This window comes from Macaca thibetana, chromosome 2 (genome assembly GCF_024542745.1).
Source record: "Macaca thibetana thibetana isolate TM-01 chromosome 2, ASM2454274v1, whole genome shotgun sequence".
NCBI lineage: Eukaryota > Metazoa > Chordata > Mammalia > Primates > Cercopithecidae > Macaca > Macaca thibetana.
This window is the reverse complement of record NC_065579.1, coordinates 62,846,766-62,866,207: the sequence shown is the minus strand read 5'-3', so window position 1 is coordinate 62,866,207 and position 19,442 is coordinate 62,846,766.

Genomic DNA, 19,442 nt, shown 5'->3' with positions numbered 1-19,442 from the left:
AATGAAAGTAATTACTTTTGAGCACTTTTACCATATATATATATATTTCTCAAACACAAAGCATAATTTTATTAAGATTGACAAGGCCAATCTATAATTAAAGCAGTTCAGAAAGACATTTTAACAGAGATTTACTTTTTCTTAAAGTGGAACACAATGGATACTGCTAAGTGGAGCCATCTAATAATAAAGCATTCTGGCTGCCTGCCTTTGGTTCCAGAGAGCACAGTGGGGCTGGCTCCAGAATTCTAGATTCCTCTATTTATGCAGACATTTTCTTCCAGAGAGTCGATACCTTCCAGCTCAGTTTTCCTATCCTAATCAGAACCCAAACAGTTAGCATTCGTTTCACGCTTAACATTTACCAAATTTGCGTATGTGTCATCTTGTTTGTTATAACAAGATGGATCAGGAAAGTGTTAGTAGAGATAATTATGCCTGGTTGGTTAGGAGTTCAAGCCATGGAGTCAGACAGACCTTGGGTTTAAAGCCAGTTCTACCATTAACTCTGTAACTTTGGGCAGGTCACCTAATCACTCCAAGCCTCAGCTTCCTCTTCTATAAAATGGGAGTAATAATATAATCTAATTTATAAAATTTTTATAGGATTAAATGAGATAATCCAAAGTGCTTGGTGCATAGTAAATGCTCAATAAACACATAACTATTATTATTTTAAACTATACAAAAATTTGCTAAACAAATTGCAGAACTAATTCTATTTATCTGTTGCAACACTGAGAAAAAAATAAAATCTGATAAACATTTTTGGAACATGGCTGGTTGTAATGGCTCATGCCTGTAATCCCAGCACTTTGGGAGGCTGAGGCAGGAGGATTACTTAAGCCCAGGAGTTCAAGATCAGTCTGGGACACATAATGAGACCCTGTCTCTACAAAAATTAAAAAAACAAAAACAAAAACTTATCTGGACATGGTGGTACATGCCTGTAGTCCTGGCTACTTGAGAGACTGAAGCAGGAAGGTCACTTGAGCCCAGGAGTTTGAGGTTACAGTGAACTAAGATTGCACCACTGCACTCCAACCTGGGTGACAGTGAGACCTCATCTCTTAACAATTGTTTTTTTCTTTTTTTGGAACATGATAGCAAATACGAAAAGGAAATGTTTGTGGAAATAGAAGACGATAATGAACAGAGGCAATAGTCTAATATTTATAAAAGTGGAAACATGGCAAACCATTAGAGCATTTCGAAGTTAAATTATAAGTAAGTTAGTTGATAACTAACACCATACATTCTTTAATGAATTTAGAAGAAAATTAGATTCAAGAAGGGTGACTTGTTCAAGGTTGCAGAAACAGGAAGAGCTAGGATGTGAACTCTGATCTCCGTATTCCCAGTGAGGAAATCATACAGTGCTAAGCTGGGGACAGCTGCCTGCCTGATGAGTATGCTGCTGACCCTGCCTAACAAGGTCCTGGCGTGAGTTCTACCATGACATCAGGATAAAATTGGACAGATAAGAGTGCAAATCCAAATGGTGTCACTTTTTAGCTCTGTGAAATTGGGATAATAATTCAGAATCGTTGTAAAATTTAGGGAGATGATGCTTACAAAGTGACTGGGTAGATTGGTTACGGTTGAGAAGTCCTGTGGTGGGTAGAGGGCACCTCTTCTGCACTAATCTAGGCAGAAGAGATTTGGAATGGCCCCAGTCCTCACCCCATAGGGTGGAGACTTAGACACAATGTATTTTATTTCCTTTACCCAGATACAAAGAAGGAAATAGAAAGGCTTTCTCATCCCCATTATTTTTTAACAACCTTGTTTATAAACTTTATCTACATAATCCAAAATAAAATATTAAAGCTCCTTAATAGGCTCTTAGAAGTACCATTTTGGCAAGCGCTTCTGAACGTTCGTGCTTACTGCATCTTGGGTTTGTAGTTACAGTAAGTCAATATGTACTTTTAGATATAATTTGAAGTTTACACTTTAATATTAGATACATAAAAGAACCTCAGAAAATGGCATATTCAAATAATGCTCCATCAACATTTGATATTAACTACCATCAATTGGGAGCAACATAAGCATTTAGGTGTTACAAAAATATCTTGAATTTTGTGAGCTGAGGAACATTGAGGGCAAGGAACAGAGCAGCAAGGGCAGAAGGGGACCGTGGAAAATGTCAGCTGAAGCCTGAGGAAGGAGTCAGGACAGGAAAAGACACTGAGGACTGTGGGTCGTTGTAATATAAGGTATGCATAACAGATCTTATGGTCTAAAGAATAGAATAGGTGCAAGCATCTGAACACACATATAAATATAAAAATAAAATTGAGTCGGTAATTTGATTTTTGCTGGCTCTTTGGCAATAACCATATTTCCCTGCCTCTTGCCTCTGCTGTCTTCCTCTGGTGTAAGTTAGGGGCATCTCACGTACATCTCATCTCACATGCTCTTACAATGTAACCTTAACATGCCTCAACAGAGCTAGGATTTATGCTCCCTCTCATTGAGCCGAAAGAATGTAGCAGAAGTGACTCCAGTTGACTTCCAAAGCTAGGTCATAAAAGGCAATATGGCATCCACCTGGCTCTCTCTCAGGACAGCTGCCCTTGGAACCATGTTGTGAGGAAGCGCAGGCCACATGGCGAGGCTTCATGTGGATGTTCCCGTTGACAGCTCCAACTGGGCCCCCAGCCAGTCACCAGCACCAATAGCCTGATTGTGAATGAATGAGCCTTTAGAGGATTCCTGCCCCCTGCCTTTGATTCTTTCAGCCAATGTCTGAGACTTTAAGTAGAGTCAAGCCAGCCTTGCTATGCCCCATTTGAACCCCTTACCCATAGGAACGGTGGGAAATAATAAATGATTTTTGTTGTTTTAAAAGTCTCTACGTTTTGGGGTGATTTACTACACAACCACAGTAATCCAGAGCAAATTCTTTTCCCAGTTATTTCTGAGAATCCCTGGGGGCATCACAAATGCATCTCATAAATGACCTTCTCATGGTGTTCAGCTTTGTTTCCTGTGGGATGGACACTGCTCAAGAAGTCATGCAAAGTGCAATGCACGCAAGGGTGACGGGGATGATTAGAACTAGGGCAGGCTTGCTTGGGAAACTTCACATGTAGCTGGAGAATTTTGATTAGTTATTTGAAATAAGCTGGAGAGTAGCTGAAAGACCATTACCTGAAAGAGAAGTAACATATGACACTATTTGGAGGTGTAAGTGTGTGTACATAAGTATGCGTACTTATTGCATACATAGTTGCATGCTGGGTATGCAGTTGGGGGATTCAGCTCCAGGGGGAGGGTGGAGGAGTTCCATTTAGGGGTACAAACAGCAGGCAACATGACCCTTTCAAGTGGTGCCTATTTGGTCATAGACTCTCAGCCTTCATACCCACAGTCACCATCTTTTCAGAGACTCCAGAGAATGTGATTTGGAATGCAGGAGGAGTCAGGAGATCTTGTATATACTTTGGCCACTGGGAAATGTCTGCTTCTGTACTGGACTGGTTCAAAGGAAGAACATTTAGAATTGTGTTTGGCTGCAAGTAACAGAAAACCTGAAGAAATGGTGGCTAAAACAAATAAGAACTTTTATTTTTTTCTCATGTAAAAGAAGTCCAGAGGGAGGCAGCAGGGAGCTGGTATATGGTTCTGTGATGTCATCTTGTTACCTCATGGTTACAATACATCAGCTCCCTTTCCAGACATCACATTTGAACTCTAGACAGGAGGAAGAAGGAAAGGCAAAATATAAAAAGGTACGTGCCAATTTTTTTTAAAAAAGTGTATTCTCACTGTGTCCACCATTGCCTTAAGGAGCTTTCCTAGAAGCTCTACCTAAGCAATTCTATCTATACCATACTGGCTAGGATGAGTCATGTACCTTTCCCTAGTTCCAAGGCATCTGGGATATGTAGTTTAGTAGGTGGGCACATTCTGCCTAAACCAAACAGCGGATCTTCTGTTAAAAAAGAAGCCATGGGGCCGGGCGTGGTGGCTCAAGCCTGTAATCCCAGCACTTTGGGAGGCCGAGACGGGCGGATCACGAGGTCAGGAGATGGAGACCATCCTGGCTACCCCGGTGAAACCCCGTCTCTACTAAAAATACAAAAAACTAGCCGGGCGAGGTGGCGGCGCCTGTAGTCCCAGCTACTAGGGAGGCTGAGGCAGGAGAATGGCGGGAACCTGGGAGGCGGAGCTTGCAGTGAGCTGAGATCCGGCCACTACACTCCAGCCTGGGCGACAGAGCCAGACTCCGTCTCAAAAAAAAAAAAAAAAAAGCCATGGAGTTTGGACCATTCTGAGAGTGGTTCCTGATTTTAACAAGGGGGGCTGATTTTAGCGAGGCTACGTGTATGCTATTAATAGAAAAAACACAGGCTTTGGAATCAGAAAGAAAAATACCAATTACTGTTGTGTGATATTGGGTCAAAGACTCACTTCCTTTGTGCCTCATTTCCCCTGGTTTTAAAGATTACATTACATTAAATTTTTTCAAAAAGACACAAAATGACCAGCACAGCACTTGGACATAGGACACTTGCAAGACAATTAGTTCCTCTTTTTGCAAAGGATCTTAGCTAGGACATGCAGAGTCCAGACCAATTAGACTCTCCCAAGTCCCCTAGGCCCTTCTGCATAAGCAGGAAGTAAACTCCCTATCCCTGTTCTCAGCCAGAATGAAGGCCCCAAGGAATCTAAATCCCTTAATGCCAGGAGAGACAAATGGAACTCCTGCGGCAGGTTTGTGGACTTTGGGGGCACTGACCCTTCTGAAACCTTTCTCGTGAAGAAGTCTAGGAACTGCGTAGGAGTATTGGAGGTGCCTAATAAACAGCTCTGTACGAAGAGGTGATTAACTTAGATGGTTGGCATCTCTCCGTAGTCATAAGATGTGGGTTTTATGAAATACAGGGTAAGAGATTTCAATTGGTGACAGTCTTAAAGGCCTTGATGACTTAATATGAAAATGAAAGAAGTTGACATTATGATATGATTAGATGGGTGCTTAAGGGTGAGAAGAGAGATGGAGAGAGGAACAGAGACCATCACAGATGGTATTTCCTCAGGCTAGGCACATGAGGGCTCAGAGCTGTGGCTGTGGAATTATTTAGTTAAGGTAATGCTAATTCCTAGTACAGATAGACTCTCCAAAATCTCAGTGGATTTGTACAACAGAAGTTTAGTTCTCACTCTTGTAAAGTTCAAAAAAGGTCCAGATTGGGGCAGTTTTCCTCCAAGTGATTTGGAAACCCAAACACCTTTCATCTCCTGGGTCCTTCATCATCAATGACAGGCAATGACAGGGAAAGAACATGGATGATCCTGCATGGGTGGTTTTGTGGGCCAGTCCTGGAAGTAATGCTCATTCATTATATTGACTAGAAATCAATCACATGGTTACATCTCTTTCTGCAAGAAAGGCTGGGAAATGCAATCCAGCTGTGTACCCAGGAAGGCTGGAGAAATGGGTTTTGTGAACCTCTAGCTGGTGTCTACCATGGAGATGAGAAAAAAGTCCAAGTCAAAACTGTAGCCTTTGAATAACAAAACCTTAGGCCCCAAATAGGATTTTAAAGTCATTTAGTTCATCCTCTTTATTTTGAACTTAGTTCTATTTCAAATAAAGGCAACAGGCTTTGCACATACTGTGCTAGGGTTTGTGGGCAACCTAAAGAGGAGCTCCATCCTGCCTCATCCCTGTCTTCCCTCTGAGGAAGACAATGCCACGTGGGAGGGGGCAGAACAGGAGCCAGATGTGTGTGATGAAATGTAAGGTGCAACAGAGGGTTACTAAATGACAGGGGATCTTTCAGAGGTGTTTCACTTCAATGTTAGTGAAATATGTAAGTGTGAAGATGGTACTATAAAGCTGGTAACAATCACTAAACATTAGCTTTAGCCAAGTGGTTCTTGAAGTATGATCCCTGGACCAGCCACATCAGGCTCATTTGGCAACTCGTTGGAATTGCAAATTCTCAGGCCCACCCCAGATCTACTGAATGAGAAACTCCAGGGCAGAGCCCAGCAATTTGTGTTTTAGTAAGCCCTCCGGGTGTTCTAATCTATGAAGTTTGCAAAACTCTGCCTCAGAGTACATCAGCTTTGCAGATATATATGTATTTTAGATATTCAGGCCTTTGAGACACCCTAAACTGTAAAGGTTTCCACTGTTCTTCCATGTTTATTCTAATGTTGTAAGATTATTTTATCATCAATATCACATAATATCTGAAACCTAAAGAAACTATATAAAGTTATATAGATTGTATTTTCAACAGTTATCCAAACTGTTATGTATCATTAGTTTAATATTCTTTGGAGTCATAAGGGCATTTTGATCTAAAGGTCAGTTAGTGCTTAATTGCCTTGTTGGTCATTAATGGTGTTGTACACTGGAGCTTTTATAAGTCATGGCTCATAGATTCCTCATGTACTCAATAGCAGTGATACAGGGGAAACAACCAACCATCCATCACCGTCCAATCACTGAAGTCAGAAGGGCCCATTTCTTCACTGGCTTCACTGCATATCGCACCCTGACCCCTATTTATTACCATAGCAGGTATCGGAGGGTGGTGACATGAGGGGCAATGAGGCTTCAGGAGCCGGTGCTAACAGTGATACAGGATTAGGGGAAGTGGCAGCTCTTCTGAGAGGCAAGAAGTTGCTGAGAAGTGTGATGACCTTGCTTCTAAATCTCAGTTCTGCCACCACTGACTCTATGAGACCCTTTTGATTTTCATTTCTGTGACATGAAAGACCTGGATTTGGTCTGTGGGTTTTAACTTCTTTGGAGCCATGGTCCCCTTCAGAATAATATGTACATGTGCATATATACCCCCAGTCCACTGCCCTGGAATAGATGGTCTCTATGAGCCATTCCAGCCCTGACCTCATTGAAAGTTCTCATGCTTCTAGGAAACACCATGGAAAGGAAAAGTTCATTACTTACATTCTGGAAATAAATGTTGCCATCATCCTTCATGAGCCTGTGGGTGCATAGGTCTCATGCTGTAAAAAACACCTTCAATCAGTTTAATCTAATTAATCTAGTTAATGAAGTCACTCTGATCTGTAACGCTGGTCTCAAGGTAGGGAAGTGGGCAATTCATTCCCAGTGTTCAGGTAGGAAAAAAGGCAAAGGGCTCACACTTTTTTTTACAAAGTAGAAAGAAAAGTTTTACATTTTCTTTAAGTTTTCATTTGTTATTTTCAACAGGGTTAGGAAGCAGCCAATCATAACTCAAGCTATTGGGTAGTAATTATCCTTCATCTGCTAATTTCTAGGCAGGAAAAATATGATTAAAATGAGTTTCCGCACAGCTGTTGATTAGACATAATGGCAGAGTCATCATCATAAAACTAATAATCAGAGCAGAGCTAACATTTGGAAAGTTATTGTTGAGTAACTGGAAGGCTCTAAAAGCCAAAAACAATGTCCAACTAACTAGAAAATTACCACCGCCCCCACATACTTTCCTGTCTACACTTCAATATCAATTAAACACAGCAAACTAAAACCAGTTAATTACATCAATTTTGAGGTCAACTTTCAACAACTCAAACCTCCATGATAAACAAACCACAATATTGAAAGCTTTTTTGAGAAATCAATAAACAAACAGCCATCATTCTAGGAAAAGCTGCAACACAGTTAACAACACATCAATAAATTATAAACAAACTTTGTACTTTGATTAGCTCAAACCCCCTGTTGCCTCCCCCTGCCCCGAATACGCATTCTCATTCCATTCAGACCAGTGTGCCTGTGGCCCACGGATGCTGCAGTTGGACAGCTATTGGAGGTCTCCGCTGAGCAGCTCTTTGCAATTGCAAAGCTCCCACTGGAAAACAGAGATTAATGAGCTCACAAATGGAACAGCCCATAATTTCAGATCTTGGTGATGATAACAAGGAGCTCTTTAGGATTCTCCTTGTTTGATAACAGAATCACTTTCTTTCTTTCATTTGTCATCCAGAAGTCTAAAGTCAGTGGCAGTAATGGAAAGTTGGGCTAATGTGGAGATATTCCAAACAGAACAAGAACAAATGGGATTCTTGGCTTGTCTCTCATTGTGATCCTGATTGAAGACCACTGGAAAGGTCTGTCAAGACTCTAACTGCAATCCATTGGAAGTCATTGGAGAGCCAAAGGTGAGTGAAAATGAAAGTATACTAGGGAGGTGTGGTAAGATGGCCAATGGTAAAGACAATTGCAACTTTAGGGCATTTATGTTTGGAGTATTACTATCTTTTGTTGTTTTCTCTCTACTTTTGCCTCCTCTTACTTTTTTTTTCTTTTTATGCATTTACATTTCTTAGAACTCTCTTTCATTGTCCTGGCTGGAAACACTGGATTCCTTCTATCAAATGAACTAAAATATTTTCCAGGATGTCAGGTCAATCTGGGCAAACTTTCTCAACATAGCCATCCCTACATTCCAATATCCCTCTTTTTCATTTTTCCTTTAAAAATAAATGTGCATTTTTTTCTCAAAAGTGACTGAGCTCCGTACTCCAGGCAACCACTGTTTTTAGATCATCCAGATGCTTTGACACACGGTTTTATGTTTTAATAGAAGAAGGCTGAATATAGATTACAAAATCATCTGTCTCCTTTTCCATCATAAGGATGCGACAACTCAATCTCAATTCCTCAACAAACAGCAGTCTTCTCACGTGGGTAAAACTCCATAATGTTAAAGTCATTGCTTTGCAAAGACATTCTCATAAGATTCTATTTCCAGGAAAACTCAAAATTTCTAGTGCTATAAGTGTTGGTCACTTTGACAGAAAAGAGATGGTCAAATATTTGAAATTTTCGTCAAGAATTAAGGAATTATCTACCTTTTTTTCCCCCCTGGGATTACTTTGAGGAAAAGGAATGAAATGTAGAGGCTCTAACTGTGAGGAGTTGGAGGACAAAGACTCCACTGGCAGAAGCATGAACTAAAGGGAAAAGATGATGAGAATTATGGCAGGGCACTGAATTCGCAGGGAAGGAGTTCTCTTGAATGATATTGGTCAGTGTTTGTCCTCAACTCTGCACACAAAGCTGTAGGCCTTGTTGCCTACTTTCTGGGTTACGATTGAAGCCAACAACTATAGTTCCCCTGGACCAGAATGGGCCCCTCCTACTCATGGTTCTAGGAGGATGATGCACAATTCCTACTCACGCCCTCTTTGGAGAGGGCTCAGCTTCCCTGCTTGGGATGAGATTCCTGGCAGTGTGCCAGGAGATATTCCTGGAGAATTTCACGAGGTCTAAACTAGGGAAAAATTTCACTTCCCATCCCCTTGTAGTTTCTTCTCAACCCCCTATGTTCTCATTCTCATATTTTAGGACATGTCTATTAATGGCATGATATAGAATGGATTGAGGTAGATTAAGAAAAAGTTGCAATAATATTGAGATGTTAAGATTAGTGTTTCTGCTATAAGTCCTGTAGAATCACTGGAAGTTTTGAAGTGCCAAAGGATGTCCAGAGACCCCAGAACCACTTACTAAATCTTTGCTTTTCTTATCTTTATATTTCAAGATCTGGGTGGTCTCATTTTGACTTCACTGAATTTCTCAAATTTTACCTGCTGTAGCCCAAATTAGACTCTGCTTTTCCTTCTCTTGCCATCACCAGGAAAAGGGTGGGAATGGGTGATGCTGAAGTTGAGGTGTATTAGTCCATTCTCACATTGATATAAAGAACTACCTGCAAGGTGGGCTGATCACTTGAGGTCAGGAGTTTGAGACCAGCCTGGCCAACATGGCGAAACCCCATCTCTACTGAAAATACCAAAAAAAAAAAAAAAAGTAGCTGGACATGGTGGTGGGCACCTGTAGTCTCAGCTACTTGGAAGATTGGGACATTAGAATTGCGTGAACTGGGGGGTGGGCAGAGGTTGCAGTAAGCCAAGATCATGCTACCGCACTCCAGCCTAAGCAACAGAGCAAGACTCCATCTCAAAAAAAAAAAAAAAATTTTTTTTTAAAAAAAAGAAAGAAAAAAAGGACTACCTGAGACTGGGTAATTTATAAAGAAAAAAGATTTAATTGACTCACAGTTTCACAGGCTATACAGGAAGCATGGCTGGGGAGGCCTCAGAAAACTTATAATCATGGCAGAAGGCAAAGAGGAAGGAGGCACATCTTATGTGGCAGGAGCAGGAGGAAGAGAGCAAAGGGGGAAGTGCTGCACACTTTTAAGCAAGCAGATCTTGTGAGAACTCACTCATTTTCATGAGAACAGCAAGGGGGAAGTCCTCCCCGGATATGGTTTGGCTGTGTCCCCACCCAAATCTCATCTTGAATTGTAGCTCTCATAATTCCCATGTGTTATAGGAGGGGCCTGGTGGGAGATAATTGAATCATAGGGCGATTTCCCCTATGCTGCTCTTGTGGTAGTGAATAACTCTCACAAGATCTGATGATTTTATAAGGGGAAACTCCTTTCTCTTGGCTCTCATTCTCTCTCTGACCTGCTGCCATGGAAGATATTCCTTTCACCTTCCACCACGATTGTGAGGCCTCCCCAGACACATGGAATTGTGAATCCATTAAACCACTTTTTCTTTATAATTTACCCAGTCTTGGGTATGTCTTTATCAACAGTGTGAAAATGGACTAATACAGCCCCCATGATTCAATCACATCCTAGCAGGACCCTCTTCCAACAGTGAGGATTACAATTTGACACGAGATTTGGGTGGGACACAAAGTCGAACCATATCATTAGCAGAGAAATTGCAGGAACTTACTTCGATCGACTGTGAGAAGATGACTCCACACTATTCTCTGCATGAGTTGGCATCACACAATTAAGACAGTCTGATAGACTGATCAGATCTTATAACCTAGACCAAGGAGGCCATTATATCATTCATCACAAGTCTACAGGCAGGCCCTGGTCAAGGCTGGCCTAGGGAGGAGAAAAAGAAAAGAGGAAGCAAGTCATGATGGGTCAATACCACCTTCTCTTTCTCAGCCTTCCACACCCTAGCCTCTGCTGTTATTCTCAGCTGATGATCTCACTCTCCAGGTTTTTAGGAAAACAGAAGCCAGACGTACAAGTCTACGGAGGTAGGGCCTCTCTTCTCTATAGTTTGAGTCTCTCCTCCCACCAAAGGCCAACCCTCCACTTCACCTTCTCAAGGATCTTTTCCCTTTGTTTCTCCTCTCACTTCAAAATCTTCAGCATTTCTCCCCCACTTTTTTTTTTTTTTTTTTTTTTTTTCAGACAGAGTCTCACTCTGTGCCCTAGGCTGGAGTGCAATGGTGATATCTTAGCTCACTGCAACCTCCACCTCCTGGGTTCAAGTGATTCTCCTGCCTCAGCCTCCCGAGTAGCTGGGACTACAGGTGCATGCCACCACACCCGGCTTATTTTTATGCTTTTAGTAGAGACCGGGTTTCAGTATGTTGGCCATGCTGGTATCAAACTCCTGACCTCATGATGTGCCCACCTCAGCCCCCAAAAGAGCTGGGATTACAGGTGTGAGCCCCCACACCCAGCCAGCATCTCCCACTTCACTCAATTACTGTCATCACTAGATAGACATGTCCTTAAAAACATAGAATAATCCCCCCTCAACCCATATGTTTCTCCTGATGCTTTCCCATTTCTCTTTTTTCAAATGCCAGCATCATGATATGGGTAGGAATGGCAGTAGGGTGATCTAGAGAAGGTAAGTAGGGAAGAAAATGTAACTCTATTATGAGAACAGGTTAGACTTCTTCCTGCACAGGAAGGGGTAGTGGTGATGGGTACTTGTAGGTAAGTGTGAGCAGAGTGTGAAGATGAGTGTTCATTCTAACAAGCATTTAGTGAGCACCTACTCTCTGACAGATACTCTGCCAAGTGCAGGGAACGTAAGGATGGCTAGCATTTTGTCTCTTCCCTGTGAGTGCAGAAGTGTGAGCCTAGAAAAGAGAGGAGGAGAGGAAGAAGGAAGAGAGAAGAAGGAAAGAAGTCAAGGCAGCAAGAGAAGCTAACTGTCCCCATCGCCAATCTCACCTCCATCCCAGTGACACAGATTCCTGGGGCTTGCTAAAAATGATGGCTAGGATCATGGCCTCTAATATAACATCTTCTTTAGAAAGCCCTGAATGGCTTGAACTTAGGAGGTCGAGGCTGCAGTGAGCTGTGATTGTGCCACTGCACTCCAGCCTGGGCAACAGAGCAAAACCCTGTCTCAAAAATAAAAATAAAATAGAAAGCCCCTGAGATTTATTGAGCCCTTGTTCTGCACAACTCTGCTTTCAGCTTCCTATCCTTGTATTCTTGAGCACACTAGGCCTTTTACCCAGCCCAGGAGCGGTAGCAGTAGGGCTGAGATCAAGATGGTAGTCGAGTATTAGTACAATTTTCCAAGAGCCATAACCTTAACCTAGTAGCTAGGCTCCAGATGTTTCTCTCAATGCACAGGTCTTTTGGGAAGCCTCCTGTAGACTCAAACACAAAACTCTTCTGGTTTAAGTGTCAATATGCTTTAGTTTTTTGTTGTTTGTTTGTTTTTTGAGACAGAGCCTCACTGTGTCACCCAGGCTGAAGTGCAGTGGTGTGATCTCGGCTCACTGCAACCTCCACCTCCCGGGTTCAAGCGATTCTCCTGTTTCAGCCTCCTGAGTAGCTGGGACTACAGGCACATGCCACCATACCTGGCTAATTTTTGTATTTTTAGTAGAGACAGGGTTTCACCATATTTGTCAGGCTGGTCTCAAACTCCTGATCTCAGGTGATCTGCCTGCCTTGGCCTCCCAAAGTGCTGGGATTACAGGCATGAGCCATCATGCCTGACCAATATGCTTTGGTTACAACGGTCACTTAAAAACTTAGAAAATTGTTTCTCACTCTGTGTTCATGCTGTAAGATTGAGGTGACTTTGAGAAGGCAAAGCATTTCCTCTTAACACCTTTCATGTTCTGTATCATTTAAAGATAGTGCTGGGCTGCATGCAAAAGGAAGTGGCACTGGCAGTGGCTGAAATAAGTAGGGAGGTTATTTATCTCATGCATCAAAGAATTCCAAGGTAGGCCATAGGGCGGATACTGCAGGTCGTGGTGACCCCAAAGATCCAGGTCCCTTCTCTCTTCCTGTTCTACCACCTTCAGATAAGTGCTTGGCACTTTTCTGCTTGCTTGTAATACAGCAGCTGAAGATCCAGGCAGGGCATCTATATTACAGACAGGAAGGAAAAAAGGGGGCACAGGGCAAGAGGCTAAAGTGCCCACCAGCCAAGTCAGTCTCCTCTAAAAAGCTTTCCTGGGATCTCTACCCAGTGGATTCCACTTATATCTCACTGGTCAGAACTGGGGCACATAAGCCTCTTACTGTAAGGGAATCTGCAGAGGTATTTTAGTTTTCTAGCCTTTTTATGTGATGAAGACAAGGGAAAATTGAGCATTGGATGGCTTTTGGGTAGCTCACAGTGTGTGCCACACACCCCATGGAGCTTTCTCCCCAAGCAGGAGTTTTCAGCCTGAATGTCCATTAGTATCTCTGTGGGCTTTTAAAATTAAAGCCCGGGAGTCCTCAGACCAATGAAATTAGAATCTGCAGGTGGAATATAATGTCAGTAATTTTATTTTTTTAGAGACAGAGTCTTACTCTATTGCTCAGAGTGGAGGGCAGTGGTGTAATCATAGCTCACTGTAATGCTGGCCTCCTGGCTCAAGTGGTGCTCCTGCCTCAGCCTTACAAGTACCTGGAACTACAAATGCAGCCTTACAAGTACCTGGAACTACAAGTGCATGCCACCATGCCTGGCTAATTTTAAAGTTTTCTGTAGAGATGGAGGACTTGCTATATTGCCTAGGCTGGTCTTGAACTCCTGGTCTCACACAATCCTCCTGCCTCAGCCTCCCAAAGTGCTGGGATTACAGGCGTAAGTCACTGTGCCTGGGCTACATCAGTAAAGTTTTAAAATCCTCAGGTGATTCCAACGTGCAGCCAAGATCTGAAGCCATTATTCTGCAGGCTGCCCTGAGTGTTAATTTTAATGATTCTCATTAGAAACAAGTGATAGACTATAAAATGTTAGCGGTTGGGCAGGACCTTCATCATCATAGAACAAGATTTGCTCAAGGTTAAATTTGTAGTCAATGAAGAGTTTGGGGTGGCATAGCCCAATCCTCCACCCCACCCCTGCAAATAATAATAGCCCCTGCTCAAGTTTCCGATTATATCCAGTCAAATGCAATGTGAAATATGTGGCTGTTTGGAAGAATTAAACCTTGATCCAATTAGTACTGAAGGTTGAGGAGAGCAGGTAGCCTTGGACTGTAGCTGTCTCTCCTACACTCCAGTAATGATGCTCAGCTTGAAATCCAATTTGGGATGAGTGTGTAATTTAAATGTTTATTTAATTCAGAGCCACTTCTCTGTAAATAGGATACTCAGGGGCTTGAATTACCAAAGCTCTCTCTACCCAAGGCTCCCTTACTAATCTGCTCCTGACATTATTCACTGTGTGTGCAGCTGCCCAAAAGCCCAATGCTAAATGCCCTCATTCAGCTGGAGATTTTGTCTTCTGAAGTCAAACAGCTGGTCTGTCGAAGTCCCTGGTGGTGTTGATTAACATGGGGTTTTCCAGATTTTTGCATTGATGACAGCCTACAGATTATCCATCCAAACTAAAGCTTGGGGAGGTGGAGTGACTTGCCGAAGGTCACCGAGACTATTTGTTGCAGCACCAGGATAATAACATCAGCCTTTAGGTTAACTCGACTGGAGGTTGTGTGTGTGTGTATGTCTGTGATGTGGTTAGGCTTTGTGTTCCTACCCAAATCTCATCTTGAATTGTATTCCCCATAATCCCCACAATCCCTATAATCACCAAGTGTCAAGGGAGAGAACAGGTGGAGGTGATTGAATCATGGGGCAATTTCCCCCATGCTATTCTCATGATAGTGAGTTAATTCTCATGAGATATGATACTTTTATAAGGGGCTCTTCCCCTTTGCTCAGTTCTTCTCCTTCCTGCCGCCTTGCAAAGGTGCCTTGCTTCCCCTTTGCCTTCTGCCACAATTGTAAGTTTCCTGAGGCCTCCCAGCCATATGGAACTGTGAGTCAATTAAACCTCTTTCCTTTTATAAATTACCCAGTCTTGGGTAGTTCTTTATAGCAGCATGAAAATGGCCTAATACGGGGTGTGTGTGTGTGTGTGTGTGTGTTTTGTGTTTTTTTAGAAAGGGTCTTGCTCTGTTGTCTATGCTGGTGTGCAGTGGCACAATAATAGTTCATGGCAACCTCAAACTCCTGGGCTCAAGCCATCCTTGTGCCTCAGCCTCTGGATTGGTGAGGACTATAGGCATGTACCACCATGCCTGGCTAATTTTTTAATTTTAGTGGAGACAAAGTTTTGCTGTGTTGCCCAGGCTGGACTTGAATTTCTGGATTGAAGCCATCCTCCTGCCCCAGCCTCCTGAAGTGCTGGAATTACAGATATGAGCCACTGTGCCCAGCCTTGATGGGATGTTTTTACAAAGCAGAAACATAACAACTTTGACTAAAGATACACTGGTGCATAGTTATTGCCCTCTGAATTTTCAGCATAAACCTTTAAATAATTCAGAACCCCAAACACGCCCATCTTGCAGGAATAACTCAGCTAGCAGAGGGAAAAGCAAATAATTCTATGCTTTTCCTGAATTGGCTGCCTGCCTGCACTGTTCAATTACACCAAAAACCCCTGTCAGCACCTAGCACATGCCTGGCCCACATGGGTTCATTTTAGACGGTTGTTGGTCTGAATTGATGCCTGCACGGGCTTTGCTTTGCCACCCATTATTTAGAACGCCTCTGCAGGACCACATTATTACCAGCTATTACATTTAGAGCAAAGCAACAAGAAATCAACTATCTTTGGGATTTATGTGAAAAAGACTCATGGTAGCTGGAAGTCATACATAAACTGATGAATGTTTTACGGTAATGTGCTCTCAAAGTTCAATTTCTTAAGTTCTCTAGGTGACGCAAAATGATTGATTTTGAAAATGAATGCTGAAGAAATAAATTGATTCCTTTGAAGTAAGCGGACCATTAATTCTTGACCTTAAAATCTCTAAAATGTTTTAAAAGGAGTTGACTTAGCAGTTACCGCATTTTATAGAATTAACTCTTTTTCTCTTCTTTTGTTATATTATCTTGCTGGGGCCCATCCACAAGCTTCATAGCTCCTAGAAAAATAGGATAGAGCCTGCTATTAGCCATATGTTTCTTAATGCCTTACTTTAAACACACATGTAGTCAATGCTTGAAGATATAGTGGGGGGCATTAAATCCATGGAAAAGCTCAAAGCCACGTTCTAGGCTACTTTAGGAAATGGCTGGTTATTTTGGCTGTGGCTCTAATTTGATCTCATTACTGAGGCTGACTGTCTTACAGCAATCCCTGGGGCAGTGTGATTTCACCCACCAGGGCACAAGCTCCTCATTTGGTTGTGTCTATCCAGAGTGAGAGAGAGGCTCCACTTTACTCTGTGTGGAAACTTCCCCCAAGCCGCCACGGTGGAAGCTCTGGTGAACGGGCTTAAACTTCATTCATTTGTTTATTTCTTCATTCACTTATACCTTTATTTAGTCAATATTTAGTGGTTATCTACTATATGTTAAAAGGCCTGCCCCTAACATTTGGAGAGCAATTGGAGGCCCACATACTATATGCCTAAATTTTAAGTTATAAATCAAACTAATGAACTGTTCCATCATATACTGTCATAAAGACCTGGAAGGCCAGGTTCAAATGCACAATCCTAGAGCTCCCTGGAGTTCTGCATTGAAACTCGATGGTGTGTGGAGAGTTCCCCCATCCCCTGCCCTCGGCCTCCATGTGGGAACTGCTCTCCCTTTTCTTCCCTCCCCCTACTCTCCCTGTCTGCCCAGCATTCTGAGGAGCCCCACTTGCATGTACTGCTCCATGGCCACATTTCGGGCCTTGGGGCCTCACAATGGTGTGTGATCTGCCCTAGGGAAGATAGGAGGCCCACAAATCCTCCCTGGAAGTGGGTTTAGGGCCATGTGGTCAGGGACTTACTGGTTCCTGGGTACCCATAATGCCATCTAGAAGAGGAGACAATGGGTTCTGGGTGGGTACTTCCTTTGGCCCTGTAGACCCCTTATCCCATGGGGAGGGCACAGCTGCAAGGGCCCAGAGCAGATCCTGTGGGCATTGGTTCAGGCCCCAGGGCAGGGGCTTGGCTGCCCGCCGTCTGAGGATGGTGCTGTTTGCCAAGTGCTGCAAGGTGACAGTGAGCAAGACTCCTGATACTCTAACCTCACTGCGAGAGACAAAAATAAATGGATAGGCAGGCGAGGTGGCTCAGGCCTGTAATCCCAGCACTTTGGGAGGCCAAGGCAGGCAGATTGCTTGAGCTCAGGAGCTTGAGACGAGGCTGGGCAACATGGTGAAACCCTGTCTCTACAAAAAAATACAAAAAAATTAACCCGACATGGTGGTACGTGCCTGTAGTCCCAGCTGCTCTGGAGACTGAGTTGAGAGGATTTCTTGAGCCCAGGAGGTCAAGATTGCACCACTGCACTCCAGTCTGGATGATAGAGTGAGACTCTGTCTCAAAAAAGAAAAAAAAAAAAAGAATAAAGATGAGTAGGATAAGGGTTTGGAGGCACTCGACCAGGTGATGAGATACAGAGTGATGGATGAATGCTACTTTAGAGTGACTAGGGAAAAGCCTCTTGGAGGTGACGATGTCTTCGCTGAGACCTAACTATACGGAGGCACTGTCCAAGCACAGGGAGCCCAGGGGCTGCAATGGCCCAGAGGCAGATTTGAGGAACCGGGTGGTAGGGAGCCCCTGGTACTGGGTTGGGGCTTGGGGGCAGTGAAAAATAGGCTGTGTTTGTAGTGGCCAGTAGGAGCTAAGTGATACAGGGCCTAGAGGAAAGAGAAATGGCCTGAAACTTCCCAACTGGCTGTCTCTGAGCAAAGGACATCCCTTGGCCTTAGCAGCCTCACCTGTAAAATTGAGATGCTTCATAACTATCTTGCCCCCTCAGAGGGCTGCAGAGGACCAGATGAGATGCTGCTGCTTCTGATATTGGACATGGGGTAACTAAGCAGTGATATGCAGCAATGAGCTACCGTGGACTGTGCCAGGGACTGCTGCTGGGAATGGCTCCGGAGTGTCTTGTTGCAGCTCTAAAGGACGGTTCTTTCTAGGGCATACTCACTCCCCAACCCCCACTCTCAGATGGGCTTTGAGGCCCTTCTCATGGCCTCTGTCTGTCCAGGGAGACAGATCTCCGCCGATAGAGCAGAAAATGTCCGGGAGGCTGTGGAGCCAACACAGTCTGGACAAAGCAGCTCCTCTGCAACCCTGTCTCCCCTGTCAATAAGGAAAGCCCAACCTATCCCAGACTGTGCCCTGGCCAAGAGCTGGAGCAATGACTAAGAGTCAGTCCCAGGGGCTCCAAATCAAGACATCAATGGCCCACTTGGCACAGAAGCAACGTTAGCTCATCAAACACCAACTTGCCGGCACCAGCAGTGGGACTTTTCACACAACCACTCCCAGTTAAGACTGCTGCTTAGTGAGAGGAACCAGAGGCCACGTTGCATGGTGTTTCTTTTTTAAGTCAGTGTCTACACTGTGCCTTCTGAGTTATCTGTTATCCTCAGTATAGATTGTAAGCTCAAACATTCCCAAAAGATCTTTTTGACATCTCTACTAGGTTCCAAGTTAAGGAATCTCTTCAGAGATTGTGTAACAGTAATGACTTCCACAATGGCGGTAGCTACCAGCTGTTACCCACTTTCTATTTGCCAGGGCCCACACTGAGCACTTGAATCTCACAACTACCCTATGAAGGCAGCACCATTATTATCTCATTTTACAGATGAGGAAAACAAATATGAAAGGGATTGAGTAGCTTCCTTAGGGTCATACATTGGAGATTTGAACCTAGGCTTGTTTGACTCCAAAGTGACACTCTATTTTTTTTTTTTTCAACTTTTATTTTAGGTTCAAGGGTACATATGCAGGTTTGTTACATAGGTAAACTCATGTCACAGGGGTTTGTTGTACAAATTATTTCTTCACCCAGGTACCAAGCCTAGTAGTATCAATAGTTATTTTTTCTGATCCTCTCTCTCTTCCCCGCCTCCATCCTCAAGTAGGCCCCAGTGTCTGTTGTTCCCCTCTATATGTCCATGTGTTTTAGCTCCCATTTCTAAGTGACAGCATGTGATATTTGGTCTCTCTTCCTGAGCTAGTTTGCTAAGGATAATGGCATCCCGCTCCATCCGTGTTCCTGTGCTTAGTGAGAGGAACCAGAGGCCACGTTTAGATGGTTTAGATGAAGCATATATGATCACATTATTTTTTATGGCTGTGTAGTATTCCATGTTGTATATGTACCACATTTTCTTTATCCAGTCTGCCATTGATAGCCATTTAGGTTAATTCTGTGTCTTTGCTATTGTGAATAGTGCTGCCATGAACATTC